This window comes from Tachyglossus aculeatus, chromosome 5, assembly GCF_015852505.1.
Source record: "Tachyglossus aculeatus isolate mTacAcu1 chromosome 5, mTacAcu1.pri, whole genome shotgun sequence".
NCBI classification, from domain to species: domain Eukaryota; kingdom Metazoa; phylum Chordata; class Mammalia; order Monotremata; family Tachyglossidae; genus Tachyglossus; species Tachyglossus aculeatus.
In genome coordinates, this window is record NC_052070.1 from 98,033,477 (window position 1) to 98,059,200 (window position 25,724).

Genomic DNA, 25,724 nt, shown 5'->3' on the forward strand with positions numbered 1-25,724 from the left:
TGAATTGCATCAGTCACATTTATGGAGCACTGTTTCCAGAGCAATAATACTAAGAGCTTTGGAGAGTCGAAAAACGAGTTGGTAGATAAGTTCCCACCCTCAAAGACTTAAAATCTGGAGAAAGGAAGGAATATAAAAGAAGAAGAAAAGAACAGAAAGATGTGATTGTAGATGAATTGTCGGAGTAATAGAATATGTAAATTATTAGGGGTGATTGAGACTGCATAAACACAGAGGTGGCACAGAAAGTACTGAGGGGATAGTGGGGAACGATATGACAGGGGTTAGATGGGGAAAGTCAACGGGAGAAGATGGGACTTCAAAAAGGCTTGGAAATTGGGGAGAATTGGTTTATTTCTGAACTTCCAGGATTTCTGAACTTCTTACCGAAGTAAGACTTCCCAGGGAGCTACACAATAATAATAATATTATAATAATGGTACTCGTTAAGTGTTTACTATGTGCCATTCACATTCTATCGTACTATGCACTGGGGTAGATACAAGATAATCAGGTTGGACACAGTCCCTGTCCCACATGGGGTTTAAAGTCTAAGTAAGAGGGAGGAGGATTTAATCCTCATTTTACGCATGAGGGAACTGAGGCGCAGAGAAGTGAAGTGACTTGCCCAAGGTCACAGCAGAAAAGCGGCAGAGTCAGGATTAGAACCGAGGTCCTCTGATTCCCAGGCCTGTGCTCTTTCCACTAGGCCATGCTGCTTCTGCCTGGCTCATAATTGTTCCAATCCCAAGAAAGCCTAGTGATTCCTGACTTTCCCACAAGAATCCAGTTTCTTTGCATGTGACGAGTGTGTAAACCTGGTTCCAAGACATATTGGGAAGCTGTTCAGGGAACAGTGATAACCTGGAGGTTTAAACTGTAATACTGGAGCAGAACATGGCTTAGTGGAAAGAGCACAGGCTTGGGAGTCAGGAGGTCATGGGTTCTAATTCCGGCTCTGCCACCTGTCTGCTCTGTGACCCTGGGCAAGTCACTTCACTTCTCTAGGCCTCAGTTACTCTTAATCCCCACTTTACAAATGAGGTGTGAGCCCTATGTGGGTAAGGGACTGTGTCCAACCTGACTAATTTGTATCTACCCCAGTGCTTAGAACAGTGCTTAGCACATAGTAAGTGCTTGACAGGTACCATAATTATTATTATTAGGCAGGAGCATAGGCACTGGGAGGGCCAGAATCAACTTACACACTATTTGGAATTTGGGGCTCAGTTGCGCATATAAAAGAATACACATTCAATACCATCCAAGTTTAAAAATACATAAAATAGCTCCACACGTGCATATGTCTGTGCTCACACCCCTAGCTCCCCTAGACAATCAGCACCTGAGAATACTCTCTCTGGTAGCTTAATGTGCTTGGCAATAGCCCGGACACAAATTCACATAGATGGAGAGATAGATGGATGATAGATAGGTAGATAACTAGGCTGATGAAATGGTAGCATGATACCAGGCTGCTAAAGTCTTGTGTTCCTGTCGTAACTGGAAAATGGAGGGTGTCTATGGTATTTCATATCTAAACATACTTTACGTGTGTGTGTGTATGTGTGTGTGTGTGTGTCTGTATGAGAGAAGAGAGAGAGGAAAAAAAATGCTTCAATCAGGCGTTTCCTCCTTTTCCTCTTGTGAATATTATTCCTCACCTCCTCAGTGGCTGGAGAGTAAAGGGCAATGCATTGTCAATGGTGTTTATGGACAAAAGTCACTATGCCTTCTGGAAGATCGGAGGTGCTCAATATCCTTCTGGATGAGAGCGAAATCCAGCCCCTGTTCTTTTTTGTCTCCTTATAGAGGAGGAAGCAGCACACTGTGTTGCTACCAGGCAGAGAGGACTGCAAGTCCTCCTACTTCTCACCTCTCGGTGCCAAAACTCTGGCAGCCTCTAAGCCCAGCCAAGTAAGAACTCACAAGGATCCCTGTGGAATTCAAATGCCGCCCTCTGGAAAATCTCCATTCCCTCCCTTGCCCCCTCCTCCCCAAACCTTCCTGGCCATGCTGGCCAAGAGACGACATGTGGTCCAGGACATATGAGGGAAACTAGAAAGGAGGCAGGGGGCTGAGGAAGAAACCGAGCAGGTTTGGCTGGCAAGAAGCCTGAGTACATATCATTCTCCTTGGCTGCAGAGAGAATGGCAGGCAGAGAGAGACGATCGACCCCAGTGGGTTTGGACATTCATCGGGTTTTGGACTGGACTGTTCAGTCTGCATCTGATCAGTCCCTTGTCTGGCGTGGATTCCACACTCAAGGCCTTTTTGTCCTCTGTTTGTATTTTAAGCCATCGGCTTTCCACCGCTTCAGCTCTGCCACTAAGCCCCAGCTTGGAAGCAGCACCTACATATTAATGGACACATGGCCTGGGAGGGGTGGTCAGGGAAAAACACTTTAGGTCCAAGCAGACTCACACGGACTTCCATAAAACACCACCTAGGACTTCATCACATTTCACTGCATTCTAATCCCAGCTCTGCCACTTATCCCAGTTTGTGAACTTGGGCAAATCATTTAATTCTTGTGGCTCAGTTCCCACTGCTATGAAACGAGGATTAAATGCCTGATCAAACCCCCTCTTAGACTGTGAGCCCCATGTGGAACAGAAACTATCTCATCAGAGAAGCCGCGTGGCTCAGTGGAAAGAGCATGGACTTGGGAGTCAGAGATCATGGGTTCTAATCCTGGCTCCACCATTTGTCAGCTGTGTGACTTTAGGAAAGTCACTTAACTTCTCTGTGCCTCAGTTACCTCATCTGTTAAATGGGGATTAAGACTGTGAGCCCCACGTGAGACAACCTTATTACCTTGTATCTCCCCCAGCGCTTAGAACAGTGCTCGGCACATAGTAAGCACTTAACAAATACTACCATAAATAAATCTGATTGTCTCTACTCCAGTGCTTAGGTCAGTGCTTGGCAGACAGTAGGAGCTTAACAAATATCACTATTATCATTATTATTAATAGTATCACTATTATTATGGTCAGTGTAATGGTTCCTTCATTATGGGCACCTCAATGTCTGGGATGGGTGAGGGGCTCCAGTGGCTGCCTTACCACATATGTTCAGATTTTCCCCAGCCCCAGATGCTGGAGAACCGTTATGATTTTTGTGGTATTTGTTAAGAGCTTAATATATGCCAAGAACTGGGAAGCAGTGTGACCTAATGGATAGAGCACGGGCCTGGGAGTCAGAAGGACCTGGGTTCTAATCCTTACTCCTCCACTTGTCTGTTGTGTGACTTTAGGCATGTCACTTCACTTCTCTGGACCTCAGTTACCTCATCTGTAAAATGGGGATGAAGAGTGTGAACCCCATGCGGAACATGGACTGTGTCCAATCTGATCAGCTTGTATCTATGTCAGCACAGTGCCTAGCACAAAGAAAACACTTAGCAAATACATTTTTTTTCTAAAGTACTGTACTAAGCACTGGGTTAGTACAAATGGTGCTTATAGAGTAAGTAAGAAGGAGAACAAGGTATTGAATCTCCATGTTGCAGATGAGGGAACTGAGGCACAGAGATGTTAAGTGACTTGCCCAAGATCACACAGCAGGTAAGTAGCATATTCAGGATTAGAACTCATGTCCACTGTCTCCTAGGTCTGGGCTCTTTCCACTAGGCCATGCTGTTTCACAATGTTATGCCCTCTAACCCTTGCTTTTCCATGATGGATCATCTCCCAGGGAACAAAGGCTTACCCACCATTGCCCTCGAACACTGGAAAACTCAGGGTGGGTGGGACAGGACTCCACACCTTTCCTCACCTTCTTTCTAAATTGAACAGTTCTTCTCGGGGACTACCCTGCAGACTGGCAGTTCACCAAGGAAACTCTCTAAAAAGGAACTTTCATTTTAAAAAACCCTTTCAGCATGTCACGATCCTCCCCTCCCCCTGTCCACCTGTTCCCATCAAGCAGCAGCCAGATTTCTGCAAGTGACAGAAAGGCTCTGACAGGCTTTCTGCAAGGCCCTGAGCAAACCTGGATACACTTCTCAAATTGGCATCTAAGCTTCATCTGGGAAGGCAACAGAGCTAGAACTTCCTGTTCCTGCCAGCTCCTGCACAGTTCATCATGCCTTCCAAAATGGGCTTCTTTAGTTCAATTTCCTTGCAATGGCTAAAACAGTCTAGTAAAAATCGAAACTTGGAGGCTTGTAGCCCTGCCTTGGAAGAGCTAACTTTGTTCCTCCTTGTTCTCCACCTCCACAGGATACAGATATGTTGCCTGGCTACATACCTGTTTTAGAGAAGATGTTTGGCTGGAGGGGGATGCCTCTGAATCAGTTTAGAGCAGCAGCTGTGTATTTCACTGTGTTCTCTGTGGCTATGCTTCATAAAGGCAATAACGGGCTCAGGAAAAGGGCCTCAGCCACTTCGTTAATAATAATACTACTATTGATAATAATGGTATTTGTTAAGTGCAATGGTATTTGTTAAGACAAGTAGCAGAGCTGGGATTAGAATTTAGGACCTTCTGACACCCAGGCCCATCCTAGATCCACTAGGCCATTCTGCTTCGCTGTTAAGGAAACAGGGAAGCTCTAGGTAAAATGCAGGGAAATTGGAAGGCCTGGGCTGGACCCAATGGCACAAGACAAACACAAAATCTGGCAGTGAAGACTTATCTACAGTCCTTTCTCCTGGTGTGGCAGTCTTTGCACCAAATCGCTGCCATGTTGGATTTTCATCAGGGGCCCACACTCCCACTGAGCAGTGCTGGGCATAGGTCAGTTTGAACAGATGGTCCTCTCCAAAGATCCCAGCAGCCTCAGGCCAATAATCACTCCCTTGCTGAGAAGCAGTATGGCCTAGTGGAAAGACTAGGCTGGGAGTCGGAGGATCTGGGTTCTAATTCCATCTCTGCCACTTGTCTGCCCTGTGACCTGGGATAAGTCACTTTTCACTGTGCCTCAGCTTCCTCATCTGCAAAATGGAGATTAGCTATCTGTTCTCCCTCCCTTAGGCTGTGAGGCTTATGTGGGACAGGGACAGTGTCTGACCTGATTATTTTGTATCGACCCCAATGCTTAGTTCAGTGCTTGGCACATAGTAAACACTTTACAAATATCACAACTATTATCATTATAACAGTAATGAAGCGAGAGACAAAAAGGCTTGTATAATGCTCCTTAGTGATTCAGGAGGACTTCCAGCCACCCAAGCAAGTGCATGCCCAAAAAATCAGTAACGTTCCAAAGAATGGGGGTAGGGTGCTCAGGTTCTGAGGACTGAAACTTACACCTCCACCATACACATATGTATGCACACATACATGTACACACACACACACACACACACACACACTTGCATGCACACACAGGCACATAAACCACCACTCTCCCCTTTCTCCTTCTCCCACAGGAAAATGGCTTCTCAAGATGACTCATCAGTGCCAAAATCAGCAGTGAAAATGCATCTCTGAAAATCTTAGCCAGACCCTACAGCAGGCCATGTGATTAAGCCTTTTTTCTGGAGTAAAGCCAACGGATCCCAACGTGAGCCAAGGAATGTGGGGGAGAGCTGAGTGAGAGGGGTTGGGGGCGCTAAGCTGAGTATCTCAGGGATTTTAATGGGGCTCACCATTTCCTTCACACTTTGGAGGAAAATCAGTTTCTGAGGCAAATGGTTTCCTCCATGGGGTGCCCAATACCCACCCCAAGAGGCCTTATAATAATAATAATGATAATAATAATAATATTGGCATTTGTTAAGTGCTTACTATGTGCAAAGCACTGTTCTAAGAGCTGGGGAGGATACAAGGTGATCAGGTAATCCCACGTGGGGCTCACAATCTTAATCCCCATTTTACAGATAAAGTAACTGAGGCACAGAGAAGTTAAGTGACTTAACCAAGATCACACAGCTGACAATTGGCAGAGCTGGGATTTGAACCCATGACCTCTGACTCCCAAGCCCGGGCTCTTTCCATTGAGCCATGCTGCTTTTCTAACTGATACTACTGTGGCTTCAGTCTGCAGAAGCTCAGGTGGCATTTCAGAGGGAGAAATCTAGGGGAGGGAGGCCGAAATGGATGAAAACAGTGTACCCCTGGCAGGCTAGCCAGCCCCTACACTGGTCTTGCACCATCAATATGGAAAAGGCCCGGCCCCTCACCATTGCTCCCGCATGAGTTTTGATAATAATAATTAATAATAATTATGGCATTTGTTGAGCACTCCTATGTGCCAGGCACTGTACTAAGTGCTGGGGTAGATACAAGCAAATCCGGTTGGACATAGCCCCCTGTCCCACATGGGGCTCACGGTCTCAATCCCCATTTTACAGATGAGGTCACTGAGGCACAGAGAAGTGAAGTGACTTGCTCAAGGTCACACAGCAGACAAGTGGCGGAGCTGGGATGAAGACCCAGGTCCTTCTGACTCCTAGGTCCATGCTCTATCCACTCCTCAATGCTGTATCCCCCAAAATAATGATGGTATTTGTTAAGTGCTTACTATGTGCCAGGCACTCTACTAAGCACTTGGGTAGATACAAGCAAATTGACTTGGACACAGTCCCTGTACAAAGTGGGGCTCACAGTTTCAATCCCCGTTTTATAGATGAGGTCACTGAGACACAGAGAAGAGAAGTGACTTGCCCAAGATCACACAGTAGGTGAGCGGCGGAGCTGGGGCTAGAACCCATGACCTTCTGACTCTCAGGCCCATGCTCTATCCGCTATGCCAGGGGTAGCCTCAGGGGTTGAGATGTGAGACCTCACTTTGCCCCCCAACTGCTCGCACACTCTAGCGTGCAGCCTCATGGCTAACAGCCATGAGGACAGAGCCATGAGGAGCACAGAGGCATTTTGACACTAAGTGGAGGGCTGAAGAAGCTCCAGTTTGGCAAACATAGGCCTCAAATCACCACTCATCCTTATGAAACATAATAATAATAATAATAATCGCATTTATTAAGCACTTACTATGTGCAAAACACTGTTCTAAGCACTGGGGAGGTTACAAAGTGATCAGGTTGTCCCATGGGGGGCTCACAGTCTTAATCCCCATTTTACAGATGAGGTAACTGAGGCACAGAGAAATTAAGTGATTTTCCCAAAGTCACACAGCTGACAATTTCCAGAGCAGGGATTTGAACCCATGACCTCTGACTCCAAAGCCCTTGCTCTTTCCACTGAGCCACGCTGCTTCTCCACACCACATCATAACAGGGAGATGTGTGATTGTGGACTGGCAGAGAGAGAGGGTCAGAGGGAGGGGGGCAGGAAGGAGGAGGGGAGGCAGCTACTACAGCTTTACTTCCATAGAGGAATGACCACCATGAACTTTCCTAGGTGTCATGGCTTCCTTCCACTGTCCTGTAAAGAAGGAGTGTTTGTTGCCTAGTGGGAAGAACGCAAGCCTGGGAAGCAGGGGACAGACTTCTAATGTCAACTTTTTTTAAAAAAATGGTACTCAATAAGCCCTGTACTAAGATCTGGGGTAGAGGCAAGAATAAGCAGCCTGGACACAGTTCTTGGCCCACATAGGACTCAGAGTCTAAGTCAGAGGGAGGAGGATTTAGTCACCATTTTACAGATGTGGTAACTGAGACCCAGATAAGTAAAATGACTTGTCTAAGGTCACAGAACAGATCAGTGGTTGAGCCAGGATTAGAACCCAGGTTCCCTGACTCTCAGGCCCATGCCCTTTACACTGGTTCATGCTGCTTACTAACTCTGCCACTAATCTGCTATGTGACCTTTGGCTAGTCACTTCTCTTCTCTGTGCCTCAGTTTCCTCATCTATTAAATCTGTCTTCCCTGCCCTTTAATAATAATGATCATGGCATTTATTAAGCACTTACTATGTGCAAAGCACTGTTCTAAGTGTTGGGGAGGTTACAAGGTGATCAGGTTGTCCCACATGGGGCTCACAGTCTTAATCCCCATTTTACAGATGAGGTAACTGAGGCACAGAAAAGTTAAGTGACTTGCCCAAAGTCACACAGCTGACAAGTGGCAGAGCCAGGATTTGAACCAATGACCTCTGACTCCAAAGCCCGTGCTCTTTCCACTGAGCCACGCTTTAGACTGTGAGTCTCATTTGGGACAGGGAATCTATCTGACCCACTTATATTGTCTTTACCTTTGAACCTAGTACTGTGGTTGGCACATATTAAGGGCTTAACAAATATCTTGATTATTATCCTTCCTTTCCATTTCTACATGGCTGAGAAAATTGGGCAACGTCTACTCCACCCACCCTCAGAAACAGGGGCTTGTTCTTTGTAAAGAGCATCTCTTCCCACAACAAGCAGATTGGAAAATATCTTTCACCCAACAAGTTCAGCTCACAAGAGGAGAAGGAAAACCTCAGCTGCCAGATACTGAAGTCCGTGTTTGGAGACCAGAAGGCTTCACTGCCAACCCAGAAACAGCACACATCACTCAATGAGACTCTGATTCCTTCCATCATCAGGTACAAAGAGGCAGTCAATATGCTTCCAGCCTGATACAGATGCACTGACCTTTCATGAGCCAGCTATAAATGCTTAAAAGCTTTCTTCCCCCCATGTGCATATGGAGAGCACTTAATGGCTCTCTGCTGTTGAGATGAGGCAAGCCAGCTAAGTCAGGAAAGTGGTCTAATGGGGGAAAAAGCCGAGGAAGTTGCTCTCAGCAATGGATGTGTACTTTTGGGGGGGGAACATTTCAGGAGAGAAGGCAGGAATTACTGTTTCAGGGTAGCCTGTCTGTTTTAACATGCCCTTGAGAAGTGACTGGGGAGAGCACACGATTCCCAACAGAACCTACACCTTTAAGCAAGGTTACCACGACTCCAACATATGCTGTGAGAACTAATTTCTACCCTTGAGATGGGACTTAAGAATGGGAACCTCATCGAAGAGAAGTAGTGTGGCCTAGTAGCAAAAGAGTATGGGCTAGGTCAGACACAATCCCTGTTCTGCATGGGGCTCACAGTCTCAGTAGGAAGCAGAACAGGTACCAAGTTCCCATTGTGCAGGTAAGAAAACTGAGGCACAGAGAAGCTAAGTGACTTGCCCAAGATCACGCAGCAGGCAATGGCCAGAGTCAGGATTAGAACCCAGATCCTCTGGCTCCTAGGCTCATGCTCTTTCCACTAGACCATGCTTCTTTTTTGACAGTGAGTCCCAGGTGTGATAGAGACTGTTCAACCTGATTATCTTGCATCTACCTGTGCTTAGATCAGTGCTGGGCACATAGTAAGTGCTTAAAATATACCACAATTATTACTAATTATGTTAAGCACTTACTATGTAATATATGTTAAACCTGGAGGAAAGAAAGATGAATTATCTTCTCAGCTCCTCTATCAGCCTGCATAAGACGAGGAGAGCCTCTAATCACTTGCTGAGTCCCAAATCCCCCATTTTCTGCCTGCCTCACTCTCTCAGAGGGAACCTGCTTTAATAGGTTTCCAGCTTCTCAGGGAAGGAAACTCTAAAAGTCTCGATTACTATTACTTTTCTACAATGCCTTTTCTGCTCTGTCATCTGATCCCTTCAGCCAGGTCCCTGACTCCTTCCAGACAGACACAAAGCGACAGACCATCGTGGAGACAAGCCCGATTTTGCCAACAGCCTCGTGCTTTCCCTGTGGGAGTAAATAGGCTGAACAGATGGTTTGTGCGGCTGGGAGCTCTCACTGAAATGCAAAAAGAATTTCAAAATGGAACGACCAGGGTGAGAAAAGTTATGACAAATCCTTAGAGGGAGAGTCAGAACAAGGTGTCCTTACTCAGATGTCTATAAGTATTTCCTTATTCCAATTCCACCAGCACAGTGTAGTCGCTTCTGCCCTTTAGCTCATGTAATAAATTTGCGTGTTTTCCAAAATGATATACATGATATACATATGTGTATATACATAAAACACAAATATATTACACATATATAGGCATATATGCTGTGTGCATGCTGTATTATAGAAAATGTGAAGTCATGTGCATACTCATTTTTAATGCATGATTGCCTGACTTGTTTCTCCCATTGTATTGCTTTCTGAGGTCAGGAATTTTATGTCTTTGCAAGGTGTAGCCCTAACTTTTAAAGAAAAAGCCCTAGCTGTTAAAGATCAGTGATTTGCTTAAAGCAAAACAAGCAATGCAGATTTAATAATAATAATAATATAATAATAATAATAACATAGTAGTAGCAATGGCATTTGTTAAGCAAACTGTGTGCCAAGCACTCTACTAAGTGCTGGGGTAGATACAAGACAATTATTTATTCATTCAACCATATTTACTGAGCTCTTACTGTGTGTAGAGCACTGCATTAAGCACTTCGGAGAGTACAATATAGCAATAAACAGCCAAATTCCCCGTTCACAACGAATCAGGTTGGACACAGTCCCTGTCCCACATGGGGCTCAGGGAATAAGGGGGAAGAAGAAAAGATATTTAATCCCTATTTTGCAGATGGCAAAACTAGGACACAGAGAAGTTAAGTGGCTTGCCTAAGGCCCCAGAGCAGTCAAGTAGTGGTGATGAGATTAGAACCTCTTTCCACTAGGCCCTGCTACTTCTCATGTTTGCAGTCAGGCAGACCAGGACAGAGAACAAGCAGTGCATACGGCAGGGTGCCTTGGGCTCCACACTGTCCCAGTCATCCCAGGAGGAGGAAATAAATATAGTGACCTATAGGAAATACTGACACCTTGGTCTGACGACCCTGTGTTGGGTTTATCAAAATGCTTCTCACCTTGCTAGTTACCATCTGGAGAAGATGATCATGCTGCCCCGCTTCAAAGCCTTATTAAAGGCACATCTTCTCCCAGAGGCCTTCCTTCAACTAAGCCTTTATTTCCTCTTCTCCCACTTTGATTCATTCAATCGTATTTATTGAGCACTTACTGTGTGCAGAGCACTGTACTAAGTGCTTGGAAAGTACAAGTCGGCAACATATAGAGATGGTCCCTATGCAACAACGGGCTCTCTTCCGCATCACCCTGGCACCTGGATTTGCACCCCTCCCCAAGCCCCACAGTGTTTATGTACATATCTGTAATTTATTTATCTGTATCTCCTCTAGTCTGTAAGCTCGTTGTGGGCAGGGAACGTGTCTACCAATTCTGTTATATTGTACTCTCCCAAGAGCTTAGTACAGAGCCCTGCACACAGTAAGTGCCCAATAAACACAATCGATTGCTTGGCCGACTGATTGGAAAGGCAATAGGGATCCATACACACTAGTCCAGTAGCACTGATGAGATTAGGTGCCTCTATCTTCATGGCAGTTAAGAAGGGAGCCTAGCTGATAGGACAATAACTCTTCCACAACTTTCTCAACTCACCTTCCTCCACTGGGAATGAGGCCCTTGAAAGACATGTGGAAAGAAGGCCTTCATTCCAACTTTTACTGTTCCCCTTTTTTATGGTACTTAATAATTATGGCATTTGTTACATGCTTACTACATGCCAGGCCACTGTTCTATGCACTGGGGTAAATACAAGGTAATTGAGTTGGACATAGTCCCTGTTTCACAGAGGGCTCATGGTCTTAATCCCCATTTTACAGATGAGGGAACTGAGGCAAAGAGAAGTTAAGTGACTTGTCCAAGGTCACACAGCAGACAAGTGGTGGAGCAGGGATTAGAACCCATGATCTTCTGACTCCCAGCCTGGTGCTCTATCCACTAGGCCAACTCGTTAAGCCTTTACTATATGTTAAGCAATGTTCTAAGCACTCCCCTAGATACAAGTTAATCAGGTCAGTCACATCTCCTGTCCCACATGAGGCTCACAATCTAAGTAGGAAGGAAAACATGTATTGAACCCCCAGTTTTGCAGTTGAAGTAACTGAATCACAGAGAAGTTAAGTGACTTGCCCAGGGTCACACAGGCAATGAGTGGCAGACTGCGGAATTGGAACCCAGGTCCTTCTGACTCCCAGACCCATGCTCTATCCACTAGACCATGCTGCTTCTCCCAGTTGTGGGAAGGAAGGCAGGTGTTATACAGAATTTCTACTCCACTAGTTAAGAGCAGGAGAGCAGGAAGGAGTACGTAGAGCAGGTGCAAAAAGGGAAGTGAGGAAGAAAGCCTAAGTGGCAGAGAGCAGGGAAGAGGAAGGCCTCGTGGAAAGCGGGGGAAGGGGTTGAGAAGTTACTTTCTGCAGGACAGAAACTTCGTTTAGACATGGGACACTGTGTTTTATGGGTCAACAGCGGTCTCCAGGACTAATTCCCTTAGATTGTGAGCCACAGGTGGGATAGGGACTCTGTCTGAACTGATTATATCCCTTCAGATGGCAAGCTCACTGTGAGCAGAGAACATGTTTACCAACTCTCCCAAGCTCTTAGTAGAGTGCTCTGCACACAGTAAGCGCTCAATGAATACAATTGATGATGAGGAGGAGAAGGATGATAATTATGAGCCCATCTTCTAGACTGTGAGCCTGTTGTTGGGTAGGGACCATCTCTATATGTTGCCAACTTGTACTTCCCAAGTGCTTAGTACAGTGCTCTGCACACAGCAAGTGCTCAATAAATACAATTGAATGAATGAATGAATGAATGAATCCACCCTTGACACTTAGCATAGTGCTTGGTATGTAGTAAGCTCCTAAACAGCTTGGCTTAGAGACAAGAGCATGGGCTTGGGAGTCAGAGATTGTGGATTCTAATCCCGGCTCCACCACTTGTCAGCTATGTGACTTTGGGCAAGTCACTTAACTTCTCTGGGCCTGTTACCTCATCTGTAAAATGGGAATTAAGATTGCGGGCCCCACGTGGGACAACCTAATTACCTTGTATCTGCTCTTAGAAGCAACGTGGCTCAGTGGAAAGAGCATGGGCTTTGGAGTCAGAGGTCATGGGTTCAAATCCTGACTCCACCGACTTCTCTGGGCCTCAGTTACCTCATCTGTAAAATGGGGATGAAGACTGTGAGCCCCCCATAGGACAACCTGATCACCTTGAAACCTCCCCAGTGCTTAGGACAGTGCTTTGCACATAGTAAGCACTTAATAAATGCCATCATTATTATTACTCCAGGGTTTAGAATAGTGCTTGGCACATAGTAAGCACTTAACAAATACCATCATTACTATTAAATAAATGCCCTAATTATCATTATCATTATTATTATTATTACTTATTGCAACTTCCAGCAAAAATTGCCTCTGTCCTCGGCAACTTCTTGAGTCCTTTGCCATGCCCAGGCAGGCTTTCACTTTTCCCCCAAAATGTGACTCAAAGACCATTTCCTTGCTTAAGAAAAAAATGCAACGGTGGGTAGGGGGTCACAAACAGAAGTTGCCCAAGACAATCTGTCTTCTCTAATTTTTGGATTATCTACCTGGGGAGGGAGAGATCTTTGTATAGTCCTTTATGAATAAGAAGCATTTTCTGAATTAATTCAGGCTCCTGAGTGTTTAATTAACCTAGGTGATGCTGAATAGCGAATGTGACAGGAGGGAGGGAGAAGAGAAGTACTGGGATGTTTTTTGGGCAAGGTAAGAAGGAGGCCCAGATCATCAGAAGATCATTCTTTTTCTGGACTGTGAGGCCCAAATAGGACACAGACTGCTTCCAATCTTATTATCTTGCATCTAACCCAGTGCTTAGTGCAATGCCTGGCACACAATAAGTCCTAGACAAATGCTATTTAAAAAGGGTCGGGGGGGGGAGAGTGCTTAGCCATCATTCATCCTTTTGCCTATTTTCCCTCTAGACTGTACGCTTTTTCTAGGCTGTAAGGTCACTGTGGGCAGGGAACAGATTTACCAGCTCGCTTTTTATTTTTGTGGTATTTAAGTGCTTACTAGGTACCTAGCACTGTTCTAAGCATGGGGATAGATACAAGGTAATCAGTTTGAACATAGTCCATGTTCCACCTGGGGCTCATAGTTAACCCCATTTTAATCCCCATTTTACAGATGAGGTAAATGAGGCCCAGAGAAGTGACGTGACTTGCCCAAGGTCACACAACAGACAAGTGCTGGAGCCGGGACTAAAATCCACAGCCCTTTGACTCCCAGGCCTGTGCTGTATTCACTGGACCACACTGCTTCCCACAATATAACTCTGTCACATTGTACTCTCCCAAAAGCTTAGCACAGTGTTCTACATATCATAAGTGCTCAATAAATACTATTGATTGCTTGATCGATTGAACCAGTGGGGGTTGTTTTGCAGCACCATAGTCTCACTTGCTCGCTCCTCTCCATTCATTCATTCAATCGTATTTATTGAGGCTTACTGTGTGCAGAGCACTGTACTAAGCACTTGGGAAGTCCAAGTTGGCAACATATAGAGATGTTCCCTACCCAACAGTGGGCTCATAGTCTAGAAGGGGGAGACAGAGAAGAAAACAAAACGTATTAACAAAATAAAATAAATAGAATAAATATGTGCAGATAAAATAGAGTAATAAATACGTACAAACATATATACATATATACAGGTGCTGTGGGGAGGGGAAGGAGATAAGGGGGGGATGGGGAGAAGACGGAGAGGAAGGAGGGGGCTCAGTCTGGGAAGACCTCCTGGAGGAGGTGAGCTCTCAGTAGGGAAAATGGGGAGAATCCCCCCCAGGCCCAAGGCCTGAGGTCCACTTTTTGCTGGCAGGGGAGCAGAGCAGGTGGGTTCCTACTGATTTGACCCCTTGATTTTTGGGTCCATATATACCATTCTCCCTTGAATGAATGTTGCCTCCCTGTTTGACAGAAATTGACCCGGTCCAACTGTCCCTTCTCCAAAAAATGTGCATTGCCCCAGATTTGACTGGTGAGGACCACCAGGGCTCCAATTCTATTTTGCCAAGCCTCTGTTTTATTTTGGCTTGCACCACCACCTTCTGTTTGAAGGTCATCCCTTCCCCTCAACCACCCCGGCTGCATGGAAGATCAGTTGAGGGTCTTCTCTCCCTCATGGCTTTTGCAAGCCCCTTGAAGGGAAGTAAGTCGGCAGCCCCCTTTGGCTTGGGGTTGACTCTGCAGGATCGACTGGGCTTGCTTTCCTAGGGAAGCAGAGGTGTTCCTGGCCGCCCTCGGTCATTTGCCACACAAGAAGGAGAAAGCTTTCAGGGAGAGAAGTGAGGTTGCCCAATCACCCCTAATGGACCACCACCAAGCAGAAAGAAGCAGGGCAACTAAGGCACTCTCAGACCTACAGTGAGAACCAAATTGACCAGATGTCTCCTCCGGTGGCAAAGATTTATCCGATAAATTCTGTCTCCCTCAGGGTACATTCCCCCACGTCTTTGCTCAATTTGTCCTCCCCACCTTGATTCCGCACCCTGTCCCTTAAGCCCCTCCCCTACACTCCAAACATTGGAGGAGAGATCAAGACAGGAGACCTGGAAGGAAAAGCTCTTACCCCGATTTCGAAAGGTTGGGTCCGAAGTCTGCCGGTGGCCCCTCACCAGCTGGGATCATCCCCAGCTAGGGAGTGGGAGAGATGCCCTGTGCATGTTTGCGTCGGCCACTGCAAAGGCACAAGCCAGAGATTAGGAGCGCAGGCTCTGAGAGCCAAGCTGATCAACTCAGTGCAAGCCTGTCCAGGGACTGAGGATCTACAAATGGGAGAGTCCATCAGCCAGAATTAAAAAAAAAAAAACCAGACTTCACCACCGCATAGCAGAAGCCCAGGGGGACACCAGGCAGAGCAGAAAAGCCGGGGAAGGGAGGAAAGGGGGAGGCGCGAAGCAGCAGGAGGCGGAGGGTGGTGGGAAGGTGGGGGAGGGTTGCTAACATGACAGATGTGTTGACTCTAACTACCACCGTAAATTGGCTCTGCATTTACAGGAGGAGAAAGAGGCAAGGAAAGAGGCAGGGAGGAGCTGGACTGGTACGGCTTGGTCCACTTCTTACCAGTAGGGAGGCTAAATGCCCAATCGGATCTCTCCTGAAAGAGCCAAGTCAGTCAGTCAATTGTGTTTATTGAGAGCTTACTATGTGCAGGGCGCTGTACTAAGCATAGGGGAGAGTTCGATATAATAATATAACAGATACATTCCCTGAGCCCATTGGGTAGGGATTGTCTCTGTTGCTGAATTGTACTTTCCAAATGCTTAGTACAGTGCTCTGTTTAGTACAATAAGTGCTCAATAAATACGACTGAATGAATGAACAACCTTACAGTCTCCAGCTTTGCCATGCCCTGACAGCAAATCAGGTCTTCCTTTCCAGCCAGACCTTTGAAAATGGGGACAGAAGCTCCTGCGAATAGTGCATCTCCCTCTGCCCAATCAATCGGTCAATCAATCAGTAGTTACTGATTGAGTGCTTACTGTGTCCCAAGCACTGTATTAGGTTCTTGGGAGAGTACTACAGCCATATTTGACCTGACTCTTTCCACCCACATTCAGCGGCAAGAGCTGGCCTGTTTTTGCTGTACCGCCTGCCTCTGTATCTCCTGAAAAAAATTAATCCCTCCAGCTGCGGAGGCACAAAGGAACCAACAAACGCAGAGCCGTTTGAGGCATGGTATTCAAACAGAGTCCTACAAATAACCGCTGAGCGAATGTTGGCTCCCACTCACCCACAACTGCGGAAAGACTGACCCCATTATCTTGGCTGAACACTGGGGGCACTGGGATACCTTCCCCCAACTTCTCTGGGACTTGAGTGGGGTGCCGCTAACCTCCTCATGTGCCTCGTTCTCGCCTGTCCCGCCGTCGACCCCCAGCCCACGTCCTCTCCCTGGCCTGGAATGCCCTCCCTCCACACATCTGCCAAGCTAGCTCTCTTCCTCCCTTCAAAGCCCTACTGAGAGCTCACCTCCTCCAGGAGGTCTTCCCAGACTGAGCTCCCTCCTTCCTCTCCCCCTCCTCCCTCTCCCTACCCCCCCGCCTTACCTCTTTCCCCTCCTCAGAGCACCTGTATATATGTTTGTACATATTTATTACTCTATTTATTTTACTTGTCAATATTTACTATTCTATTTATTTCATTTTGTTAATATGTTTTTTTTATTGTCTGTCTCCCCCTTCTAGACTGTGAGCCCACTGTTGGGTAGGGACTGTCTCTATATGTTGCCAACTTGTACTTCCCAAGCGCTTAGTACAGTGCTCTGCACACAGTAAGCGCTCAATAAATGTGATTGAATGAATGAATGAAAGAAAGTAATAAAGGCTTGGAGACTACAGTTGGTAGGCACGATTCCAGCCCGCAAAATATTTACCATCCAGCAGCACTCTAGACTGTCTAATACGCACATCGCAAAATGCAATAGAATCCAAACTGCACGGCCTAGTGGAAAGAGTATGGTCCTGGGAGTCAGGGAACCTGGGTTCTAATTCCAGTTCTGCCGATTGCTTGCTGTGTGACCTTAGGCAAGTCACCTTACTTCTCTGTGCCTCAGCTACTTCTGAAAATGGGGATTGAGACTGTGGGCCCCATGTGGGACAAGGACTTTGTCCAACCCAATTTGCTTGTATCCACCCCAACTCTTAGTACAGTTCCTGGCACCCAGTACATGTTCAACAAATCTCACAATTATTATTACTATTAGAACACTGTTTGACACCTAGTAAGCACTGAACAAATACTGAAAAACAAAAAGAATGTGCATAGCCTGAGCATGCTCCAGCCTGGACTTAGAAATCCAGGCATTCGGCATGAGCCATAGTAGCTGGGGGTTGGTGATTGGATGGCCTTTCTAGATACTGGACAGTCCAGTTTTCAACTGACCCATACCCCACTGGAGATGGAATCATCAGCAAAATGGGTGGTTTATATTCTTGAGTGCCATCAATGGCCACTCTAATATGTGACAATGCTCTAGAACAGCCCAGGATAACCTGCAGAATATGAGATTGTCCTGGCACAACCATACATGTTTATTTGAGCATTTCAAACAAACAAGGACCACTAGCAACTTTAACCCCCTGGACTGTAAACTCCTTTAGGCCAGGAAACATGCCTACTCATTCTGTTGGATTGTACTCTCCCAAACACTTAGTACAGTGCTCTGCACATAGTAATCATTCAATAAATACCATTGCCTGAGTGTTCTCCCTCCAAGCAGATGTTCTAACTGCCAGGCTCAGAAATTCTCTTCCATCTGGAGCAGAGTCAGGATGGAATAGCAACCCAATCTCTGTCTCCATCTCTGCCAAGCCCCCATAAAACACCAGGCCAAAGAGATCTCTTTCACCTGGTGGCAGGGAGGGCTAGACAACAAGGTTGACTTTAAGTCCTTTTCCCCCTAATTATCTGCTTCTACGCTAATCTACAATTGATTTTAGAATGCCAAATTCTTCTGTCAACATCTCCAAATCTTACAGAGCTCTGAGTCTCCATTCGGCAGTACACTGCTTCCCCAAGATGAAGAGGAGGAAGTAGGTGGGCAATGGCTCTCTTGCCCCAGCCCCTCTTGATTTTATGGTATTTGTTCAGCACTTACTATGTGTGGGACACTGTACTAAGCACTGGGGGATAGATACACACCAATATCTTGTTAGAGAGAGGCCATGTCACATACAGGGTTCCTAGTCTTAATCCTCATTTTACGGATGAGGTAACAGGAATCCGTAAATTCCCCATTTTACGGATGAGGTAACAGGCACAGAGAAGTGACGTGATTTGCCCAAGGTCATACGGCAGACAAATGGCGAAGCTGGGATTAGATCCCAGGTCCTTCTAACGCCCAGGCCATTGCTATCTTCACTAGGTCACACTACTTTTCACTCTCTCCTTCTACCTTTTTTCATTTTACAAAGCTGGGGGGAAGCACATTCTGGTGGAGAAGAAGGAGGAGCTAAAACCAGCTTTAATCCATGGGCTATATAACGCAGAGAAAGAAGATTATCCCTAAGGAAGGGAGCGGTTGTCTAAATAGCGAGCTCGGGCTTTTTTATTTGGTCTCTTCCTGACTTCTTTGTTCTGCTTTTCATTGTCCTCCTTTTAGCACTGTGTTCAAAGAGTGGGCATTTATATAAATCAATCAATCCCTCCATCAGTAGTATTTATTGAGCACTTACTGTGTGCAAAGCCCTATACTAAGCGCTTGGGAGATTACAACATAATATAACATATAGAGAAGCAGTGTGGCTATAGAGAAGCAGTGTGGCTCAGTGGAAAAAGAACACGGGCTTTGGAGTCAGAGGTCATGGGTTCCAATCCCAGCTCCGCCAATTGCCAGGTGTGTGACTCTGGGCAAGTCGCTTAACTTCTCTGGGCCTCAGTTACCTCATCTGTAAAATGGGGAATTAAGACTGTGAGCCCCCTGTGGGACAACCTGATCAACTTGTAACCTCCCCAGCGTTTAGAACAGTGCTTTGCACATAGTAAGCGCTTAATAAATGCCATCGTTATAACAGTCACTGCCCGCAACAAGCTTACAGTCTAGAGGGGAAGACAGTTGTTAATATAAATAAATAATAACAATAATAATGACAGTATTTGTTAAGCACTCACTTTGTGTCAAACACTGTTCTAAGTCCGGGGGTAGATACAACCTTACTAGGTTGGACACAGTCCCTGTCTCACATGGGGCTCACAGTCTTAATCCTCATTTTACAGATGAGGTTACTGAGGCAGACAGAAGTTAAATGACTTGCCCAAGGTCACACAGCAGACACGTGGCAGAGCCAGGATTAGAACCCAGGTCTTTCTGATGCCCAGGCCTGTACTCTATCCAGTAGGCCATGCTGCTTCACTACTACTTCTTCTTCTTAAATCCTATGGGTCTGAGATAATCTCTCACCTCTCTGCCCTACTTCCCTACTCCTCCATCACCTATGCATTTGAGTCCTCAACCCTTAATCACCCAACCCTCACTTCCCCACAACACTTATGTTCATATCCTTATATTCTGTTGTTTCCCCTACCTGTAATTTATTTTAGTATCTATCTCCCCTGTTAGACTATATGCTCCTGGGGGATAGGGATCATGTCCACTAACTCTATTTAACTCTCCCAAGAGATAAATACAGAGCCTTGCCAAGCGCTTAATAAATAAGATTGACTTAGTACAGTGTTCTATGCACTATACTTCACTCTGCTGCCTGGATTATCTTTCTACAGAAGCTCTCTGGGCATATCAACCCCTCTTCAAAAATCTCCAGTAGCTGCCTATCAACTTTCATATGAAGCAAAAACTCCTCACTGTTGGCTTCATAGCTCTCCATCACCTTGACCCCTCTTACCACACTTCTCTTCTCTCCTTCTACAACCCAGCCCACACACTCTGCACCTCTGCCACTACCTTTTCACCTGTCCCACTGTCGATCCCTGGCCCATGTCCTACCTCTGGCCTAGAATGCCCTCCCTCCTCACATCTGCCAAACCAGCTAACTTTCCCCCGTCAAAGCCCTAATGAAAGCTCACCTTCTCCAGGAGACTTTCCCTGACTGAGCCCCCACTTTTCCTCCACTCCTCCTCCCTTCACCATTGCCCCTACTCCCTTCCTCCACTCTACCTCATTCCCTACCTCACAGCACTTGTATTTGTTCATATTTATTATTCCATTTATTTTACTAATGATTTGTATACATCTATAATTTTATTTATTTATTTTGGTGCTATTGATGCCTATCTACTTGTTTTGTTAGCTGTCTCCCCCCTTCTAGACTGTGAGCCTATTGTTGGGTAGGGATTGTCTGTAACTGTTGCCGAATTATACTTTCCAAGAGCTTAGTACAGGGCTCTACACACAGTAAGCACTCAATAAATATGATTGAATAAATGAAAGAGTTAAAGCAGGTGCTCAATAAATACCACTGATGGATTGATTATTCCCTGTGAAAGGAACTGACTTCATATAACTGGAGGATAAAATTTTCCCAGAATCCTCCCCACCATCAATCATCACACTGAGAAGCAACATGGCCTAGTGGAATGAGTCAGGTCCTGGGAATCAAAGGCCCTGGATTCTAATCTTGGCTCTTCCACTTGCTCGGGCAAGTCACTTAACTTCTCTGTTCCTCAGTTTCCTCGTTTATAAAATGGGGATTCAAAACCTGTTCTCCCTCCCAATATGGCTGTACGTCCCTGAGGGACAGGGACTACGTCTGATCTGATGATCTTCTATATGCCCCAATGCTCAGTACATTGCTTACCACATAGTAAGTTGTGTTAGGGGTGGCTTTATTTAGCATCATCATGAATGGTATGGAGGAGTTAGTGGGCAGCAAAAGTGTTCAGATGACTCAAAGCTCTTCTAGGCGGAGAAATTCCATGCTGATAGGCAAAGACTGAAGGAAAAGTACAACTATTGCTATTATTATCACATTTTCCTTGCATTCCCCACTGTACAGTCTGATTTGCACATTCTTCCTTCTGTGGAAGGTGATAGAAGGATGGACACCCCTGCTTATGTTGTTACTTTTTAATAGCAAACAGGTCAGGGGAACTGGGTCAGATTGTGGTCTTATTCAGACCAAATTGAAAAGGTTGTCATAAGCAAATCACCCAGACTGGATGACATCCACCCAGTAGATCGGAAGGAAATCAGAGTGGGAGTTCAAATTTGTGTTTAGAGAGAGTAACCTATCATCACAAAGAGTCCCTGCTTGAAAAAGATTCTAGAACAGATTCCGGGAATTTTATATGGGTAAATCTGCCTTCCAATCCTGGGATATTACTAGAATCCAAAGTTAAGTCTGAGGCCGGTGTTCACTGAAGAAAACACAACCTGTGAGGGGAAAGGTAACGGTGTATCTAAGGGGAAATAGTGCTTCATGAATCTACTGGAGTTCTTTGAAGGGAGCAATAAGGATGTGGCTAAAGAAGAGCCAGTGGCCCTAGTTTATTTAGGATTTCAAAAGGTCTCAAACACCATTCCACAATAAAGTACTTTAAACAGCTGAGCAATCATGAGCAACATGTCACGGAGAGATTAGCTAAAAATAGGTAACAAAAAGAAGGGATTAAAGGAGATCACTGATGTGAGAACACTTCAGAAAAATGAAAATGCTCTACAGAAACCAAGGGAATATTATTCTGAGAACAAAAAGCTGCTTTTCAAGATGGAGAACTGTGGACAGTGGGTTTCTCCAGTGAGATGTGCTAGGCATGGTTTTATTTAACAGCATCGTGAATGTTCTGGGGGAGGGAATAGGCAGCAAAAGTGTGCAGATGACTCAAAGCTTTTCTTGATGGTGAAATGTGATGCAGCCCAGGATAGACTGCAGGAAAAAGGGTGGATGGAGGGTGGGCACCAGAGTAAAACACTGTAAGGTAGTGCACCTGAGGGGTATACCAGTGAATACTGGGGTCAGGCACTGCACCTGGGAGTGAGCACCAGTGAAAACCAGCGTAAGGTAGTGAATCTAGGAATGAGCACCAGTGTAAACTGGTGTAAGGTAGTGCACCTAGGGGTGAGCACGAGTGTAAAGCAGTGTAAGGTAATGCACCTAGGGGAAAAGAATCCAATTCCCCAACTGAGGAATGAAATTTTGGAGTCATTCTGACTACTCTTCTCAAACATTGGTCCTTCTTGTGGGGACAGCCAAAAAGGTTAGCTAAATTGTCACGGTATCTGTTAAGCCCTTACTATGTGTCAAGCCCTCCCCTAAACTCTGAGGTAGACATAATCGGATTAGACACAAGTCTGTTCCACATGGTGACCCCAGTCTCTGGTGGAGGGAGGACAGGCGTTGAATCCCCATTTTGCAGATGAGGAAAATGAGGCCCAGAGAAGACAAGTGACTTGGCCGAGTTTGCACAGGAGGCAAGTGGCAGATCAGGGATTGGAACACCCAGCCTGTGCTCTTTCCATTTGGCCACATTGCTCCTCAGGCCACACTCTTCCTCAACTATATGTCGAAGTCTTCAGGAAGGAGTGACAAAATAAAATATAAAGCATAGTTGTACCTAAGGCTGTGCAGCCTGGTGGAAAGAGCATATGTCTAGCTCACCTATCTCGCCTCAGACCCCTTTCCCACATCCTCACTTTGGCTTGGAACTCCCTCCCCCTCCATTTACTCCAGACCAACACTCTCCCCACTTTTAAAGCCTTATTAAGGTCACTTTTCCTCCAAGAGGTCTTCCTCAATCAAGCCCCTCTTTTGTCCGACTCCCTCCTGCTTCATCTACGCACTTGTATCTGTGACCTTTGGCCATTTGATATTCACTCCCACCCTCAACCCCACAGCACCTTCGTACAGATCTATAAATTATACATAATAAATCATTTATTTATATCAATGTCTGTCTCCCTCTCTAGACCATAAGCTCGCTATGGGGTAGGGACGAGGTATGCCAACTCAGTTATATTGTGCTCTCCCAAGTGTTCAGTACAGTGCTCTGCACATAGTAACCATAATAGAGGTTTTTAATTATTTTTAATGGAATTTCTTAAGCACTTACTATGTGTCAAACACTGTTCTGCATGTCAAGGTAGATATGGTTTAATTATGTTGGCCACAGTCCCTGTCCTGCATGGGGCTTTTAGTTTAAGGTCTCCCAAGCATCTTGTTGCCGTGGTTAGAAAAAGAATTCAGAGCTGGGTAGCCCTTTGGTTCTGACATGGCTGATGGCTTTGTATTTTTCTGTGCAATAAATACCATCGATTGATGGACTGAAATACTTCAAGCAGCCTAAACACAATTCCGCTGTTCAGATCAAAGGAAACTGAATTCCTTTCAAATGGTGAAAGACTTATGACAAGATCTGGAAAACATATTCCTGCCATTTAAAGCAGAAAGAGTGTTTCTATTGCTGGGCTTTCTTGATCAGAGTTGTTTGAGATGCTGGGATTTCTTGAGATTCTGGGATTTCCTAATGGGAGAGAATGAGGGGGAAAGGAAGAGAAGAGCGAGGAAGGGAAAGAGAGGCTTGTTCTGACTCTTCAGAGGATGCAGATGCTTGGAAAATTACTGAGAAACAGCATGACCTAGTGGAAAGAGCATGGGCCTGGGAGTCAGAGAACCTGGGTTCTAATCCCGGCTCCTTCACTTGTCTTCTGTGTGACCTTGGGCAAGTTACTTAATCAATCAATCAATCAATCGTATTTATTGAGTGCATACTGTGTGCAGAGCACTGTACTAAGCGCTTGGGAAGTACAAGTTGGCAACATTATAGAGACGGTCTTTACCCAACAGTGGGCTCACAGTCTAGAAGGGGGAGACAGAGAACAAAACCAAACATATTAACAAAATAAAATAAATAGAATATTCACTGTGCCTCAGTTACCACATCTGTAAAATGGGGAGTAAGCATGCTAGCCCTACAAATGACAGGGACTGAGTCCAACTTGATTGTCTTGTATCTGTCCCAGTGTTTTGTACAGTGCCTGGCACACATAAAGCACTTAACCAATACCATTAAAGTATATATAGATATCAGAGGAAGAGGCTTTGGATTGTGATCCTGATTGTACTGAATGGATCTGGGACCTCTTGCAATCTCCACTTCTCCCTCTACACCTTTCACTGCAGGAGCCCGGTTTTTGTAATCCTCATAAAGCTTTCTCCCATAAATCATTGATTGGATGGGGTCATGTGATCCCCAAAAATCTCCCAGGGGATCAGAAGCTAATAGCTCTGGCTCATAGCCCTTCCTCTCCTGCTTTCTCTCACGTAGCCCCTGGAAGCAGAAGCCTCTGCTCAGGATCCCCATACAGAGATTTTTGGCTCCTTCTTGGACGGGATTTTCCATCAGATCTTAAGGCGCTGTCTGGGGCTGGGGATTTGCCTGCCTCAGCAAGGCAGTCGTGTCCTCCTCTCCCCATCCCCTCTCAATTTAATCTCGTGGAAAGGGCATGGGCATGAGGAGAAATGTGACCTAGTGGAAAGAGCACGGGTCTGGGAGTCAGAGACGTGGGTTCTAATTCTGACTCTGCCAGTTGTTTGCTGTGACCTTGAGAAAAAGTCACTTAACTTTTCTGTACCTCGGTTTCCTCATCTGTAAAGTAAAGATTCAATAACTGCTCACTCTCCTACTTAGACTGGGAGGCCATGTGGGACAGAGACTTTGTCTGACCTGATTAACTTATATGTACTCCAGGGCCTAAAATAGTGCTTGACATATAGTAAGTACATAATAATAATGATTGGGCTGGGCATCAGGAGATATTAGATCATACCCTTGCTCTCCCACAGATATTCTGCGCAATCTCTCTGCACCTCGGTTTCCTCATCTGAAAAATGAGGAGGATAATGTTTTTCCTCTACCTACCTTACAGGATCAATCAATCAATCAATCAATGGTATTTATCGAGTACTTGTTGTAAACAGAGTGCTGTATTAGCACTTGGGAAAGTACAATACAACAGAGTTGGTAGACATATTCCCTGTCCACAGTGGCTGTATAATCTAGTGGGGGATACAGATAAAAATATAAATAAGTAATTTATAGATAGTACATAAGTGTTTTGGGACTGAGGAATGGGTGGGGATGAGGATAAAATGAAGTTATTGATGTGGAAATGTTTTGGAAAATCCGTCTCAGCCCTCAGCCTTCTCTAGCCCTACTCCCACTAACCCTAGCCCATGGCCACACACTGGACTAGCTGACACAGTCCACAACTTTGAGGCAGGCAATCACGGGCTGCTTGGAGTCAGGTGTGGTTGGCAAGTCTCTATTCTGAGATGATTTGACTGAGAAAAGCTACATAAGTAAAAACCAGATAATAATTCAATGGATTCTCCCTTACTCCTAGGAGAAGCAATGTGGCTTAGAGCACAGGCGTGGGAGTCAGAAGGACCTGGGATCTAATCCTGGTTCCACCACTTATCTGTTGTGTGACCTTGGGCAAATCACTTCACTTCTCTCTGCCTCATTTACCTCATCTGTAAAATGGGGATTAAGTCTGTGAACCCCATTTGGGATACA

General features: G+C 45.5%; 1 protein-coding gene across 3 annotated transcripts in view; it reads right to left on the minus strand.

The window, feature by feature from the left end:
- Nucleotides 1-25,724, minus strand: part of SV2B (synaptic vesicle glycoprotein 2B) — a 155,226-nt gene that overhangs the window by 122,983 nt on the left and 6,519 nt on the right. For 2 of the 3 annotated variants that reach the window (XM_038747124.1, XM_038747125.1), the window contains exon 1: nt 15,322-15,629. The exons of the other annotated variant lie outside the window; for it this stretch is intronic. The gene's annotated coding sequence lies outside the window, so the exon portion shown is untranslated. Of the gene's footprint in view, nt 1-15,321; nt 15,630-25,724 lie in introns of those variants that run through there. 3 annotated transcript variants of the gene reach the window in all.